General features: G+C 44.6%; 1 protein-coding gene across 1 annotated transcript in view; it reads right to left on the bottom strand.

The window, feature by feature from the left end:
- Window positions 1–3,473, bottom strand: part of IFT122 (intraflagellar transport 122) — a 31,848-nt gene extending 28,375 nt beyond the window's left edge. The window contains exons 1-5 of the mRNA XM_010151765.1: window positions 3,414–3,473; window positions 2,436–2,520; window positions 1,511–1,589; window positions 668–744; window positions 164–230 (exon numbers count right to left, since the gene is read on the bottom strand). The gene's annotated coding sequence lies outside the window, so the exon portion shown is untranslated. The remainder of the gene's footprint in view (window positions 1–163; window positions 231–667; window positions 745–1,510; window positions 1,590–2,435; window positions 2,521–3,413) is intronic.
- Between the last annotated feature and the right edge of the window lie 562 nt (window positions 3,474–4,035).

Here is a 4,035-nt window from a genome sequence, read left to right as displayed (position 1 = left end):
CACGACGCTACTGAACAGAAAGGTGGCAGAGCCTATCTCATACTACCAGGTACTGTTTCTGCATACAGAGCTATTTTACTTTTTTCCCTTTAAGCTTGCATATGATTTTGAATTGTTTGTACTGAAACTAACTTAAATGACACAGATAAACCTTAAAACTTACCTACAGCAAGTAATCTTACTGCTAGTTTTGTGTTTCGAGACTGACTTCTGTTCGGGAGACCACAAGCCTTGATTAAAGCAAACAAAAAGCCAAAGTAAATTACAAGTTAGCGCTCAGCTAATAGAAACCAATATTGTCAGACAACTCAGCAGGGACTTCAGGGGGATCAAAGTCTCACCCACTGCTAGAAGGATGTTTAAATGTGTATTATTATTTATCAGTAAATGGGGGAAAAAATGTCCATGTAAATAATAAAGGGGGTGTCTCTGCAAAAAAAAAAAAAATCTCAGTAACAAAGTAGTACATTTCACCCTGTGGTGCCTCACCACAGTCCTTTCCAACTCAGTTTAAATGATTGAAGTATCTAATGTTACTGAACCTTAGGTACCTTTACACCTCATCTCTTCTGGATATCAAGAACTGTACATATCCATAGTTAGCTGAGTTATCCAACTTCAATAGAACTGGCTGGCCTAATGGAAAAGTTAGACAAAGAAGACGTACCAAAATCACTGGAAGAGCAGGATGCCAACTGATGAGTAAGAGGATTGTAGGAAAGGCACTGTATAGAGTCATTATGCCTAGAATGAAGTTACAATCATATTTCAGTAAATCATTCTTAAATGCCCCCTTTTCTGAGTTTCAGCAAGACAGCCAAAAGATTTGCCAGATGCCAGAAATAATTCGATCAGTTTATATTCCATCAAATTAATCTGCAATTACTGTAAACTAAATCAGTAATAAGCCTTTAAAGAATTGTCTCCAAGTGGCAGGATTCACTGTATTTCATAGAGAGGAGCTAAAAATGTAGGTAGGTGGTGGTTTGTGAAATATAATCAAAGGTTATACCCAGGCTCTAAAACAGGCATGTGGGTGTACGCTCCTACGTACCGACCAGCACTAAACGTGCACACACCTTCAGAAACGGAATTTGAAGATGCCGCTTAAGAGGGCTGACATAAAAACAAAGCCAGAAGATGGAAATACACCAGAAGTATCAAACCTTAGCTTTAATTTGGCCTTTGAACCAAAATTACATTATTTCTGTTTATTCTACAAGATCAGTCATATTCTGTCAATCTGTACAGTTCTTTCAGTTCTCTGCCAGCCCTCTAATTTCAGAGATTTAACTAGACTTCCCCGACCCCCCCCCTTTTATGCCTTTAATTGCTTTCCTGTCACATTCTGATACTTCAACTGTTCTTTTCCTTTCCCCTCTCCTATTACCCCCTGGCACTCCTCTGACCTTAGCCTTCTTCCAAATCCAACAGCACGTACTCTTTGACAGCAGAAGTGCATAATCAAAGTCCGTTTTTGAGAGGCACAGAAATCAAAGGCGTCACTTACGTGTATTTCAGAATTCCTTCTAACTTTGAAGTCCAAATTATCACGCTTTTATCAGCCGAGCCAGATGCGAAACGTTTGCCTAGGAATTAAATATAATTTAAATCCCACACATACAAGAATCACTTTCACTCCAAATACTCCATCAAAGAGAGAGCAAGAAGTTCTTGAACTTGACAAGGCTCAAGAAATAAAGGGCCTAACACTGCAAGGGTCTTGACGTGACCGTGCATCTCCAGTTGCGAGGAACTCCGACGACTTCGCTATTCCCGCAGAGCGCGCCTCGTTAAAGCCCAGCAACGCAAACAAGCGGCCAGTCTTTCCCACCCTGTCAGTCACGGGCTGCAGAATTTAGCTAAGAGTGTCAAGGGAAAATGGTACGTTTTCACAGGTATCACCTGTGCCTTGAAGAGCAGTGTCTGAGAGGAAGTCCTCTGAATCCATGGACGGGAAGTCTCCACAGAATGAATATCAGAGGCAGTGAAAGCATTGGAGGCAGAATAAGGTCTGTAGGGAGCATGGTAATGTGGGAAGTATCAGACGACTGGGAAGCTTTGGGATAGAGAACTATGGGAATAAAAATCAGAGGCAGGTGGAGTAATAGAAGCGGGATCTCTGGGGTAAGCCTGCTCCTCACATCCCCACACACATATCAACGTAACCATCACTGCAGTAGAAGGGAAAGGGAAGTGGGGACTACATTTCTTGAATTAACAGGTAGCCTTACATGTAAAAGTACAGTACTTCTGCATGTAGCATTTGCAGGGCAGCTCAAAGCCTCCATTAAAACCCAAACAACCAAAACACCACACTCCGACACGTTCAAAATGCTGAAACAACTTTGATTTCTCTGTGGATCAACTGGCAATAAGGAAGAAAGGCACTTTACAAACCAGACTAACAAAGGCCCCCCCCAAGTGATATTTACCATCTTTAGCATAAGCCACACAGTATACAGTGTCCTTATGTCCTTTCAAAGGCTGAATTAAGGTTCCATCAGAAGTATCATACACCTATTTAAATAGAGGGAAGAAAACACACACATACAAACAAAACCCACACATTAAAGAGGACTAGGATGTAAAATTACTGAAGGCCAACAACATCATACGCTTTCTGTGTTTGCTTTCTGCATAACAGAGTCCTCTCAAGACAAAACATTTGAAAGCGCAGAAGCAGCTTTCCTTAACGCTTCTCAGAATGAAAGAAGACTCCACATTAGAAAACTATATACACAAAAGACATTTCTAAACAGCTCATTTGGGCAGCTTGCTTCACTCTGCCACATCAGATGTTTAAACACCATAAATAAGTGGAAAGGACCATCACTAAATACACCATTCTGCCAGCACTGAAAATTATGAAGCTTGCTGTCCTGCAGTTCTGAGCTACACCTCTACAACCGTGCCACCCACCCACCCATCGTTTCTACACCTGCCCCATCCGAAAGCTTTGCAGGAGCAGGGAGCCGTGCGGTCCCGAGCTGCTCTTGCCGATGGGTTAGCAGCAGGCACATGGACGCTGGGAACATCAGTCTGAGTTTCTTTCCCCTTTTCACAGGGATCTGCATGAAACTGTAACAATGCAGTATTTGTGTAATGTGCCGTTGTGGTAAGTTTCCATGCAGGTGAACGGATTTCAAACCACGGGGTGAGAGGTGCAAGAGGACGAGATGATGCAAGACAATTAAATATCGTTACTTTCGGCTATAGGGCTTAAAACTTTCTAAGACACATTAAAAAGCTTCCAAACACTTTACAGTTAGCAAGCATTAATACATATGTAGATATCAGGCTGGACTAGTAGAGATAAGAGGATTTTTGATAGGTTATATTCATAAGTTAATGTGAAAGAAATCACATTCATACAGCTGTAACTGCAAGAGGAAAAAGAAAAGTTTCCCTACCAGCAGTCTATTTCCAGCAGCAATTATCAACTGAGTTCCATCCGGTTTGAATGCAAGATCATAAATACTAAATGAAAAAAAAAAAAACCACAGAAGACACCCCACCCCAAGAAAATCCTGTATTAGTAGGCAGATGTATTTCCTTAAACGTCAAGCCACTAACTGCATACTTCAGAGTGTATCATGTATCGCTGGGAAAACTCCCTAGAGCAGATCCCTGTGTGACCATCTCCCCACACTCAGCCCAAGCACCGGCCACCGGCCAGGCTCCAGGCCTGGACCCACCGGGACAGGAGGCGTGGGGGTGCCTGCGGCTGGGGCAGACCCACAGGGCGCAGGCTGGATGCCGAGCGCCCCGAGGTTTCGCCTTACGCGATCCCCGGTATCGAGCAAGAGGCCGCAGGACGTGCACCCACCCCCCCACACCCAGCCCAGGCACCGGCCACCGGCCAGGCTCCAGGCCTGGACCCACCGGGACAGGAGGCGTGGGGGTGCCTGCGGCTGGGGCAGACCCACAGGGCGCAGGCTGGATGCCGAGCGCCCCGAGGTTTCGCCTTACGCGATCCCCGGTATCGAGCAAGAGGCCGCAGGACCCAGCGGCTGCTGCCCGCAGGTGGCCCGT

Source organism: Eurypyga helias, unplaced genomic scaffold (assembly GCF_000690775.1).
Source record: "Eurypyga helias isolate BGI_N326 unplaced genomic scaffold, ASM69077v1 scaffold8635, whole genome shotgun sequence".
NCBI lineage: Eukaryota > Metazoa > Chordata > Aves > Eurypygiformes > Eurypygidae > Eurypyga > Eurypyga helias.
The sequence above is the reverse complement of the archived record's forward strand: the minus strand, read 5'-3'. Positions and strand labels throughout refer to the sequence as shown.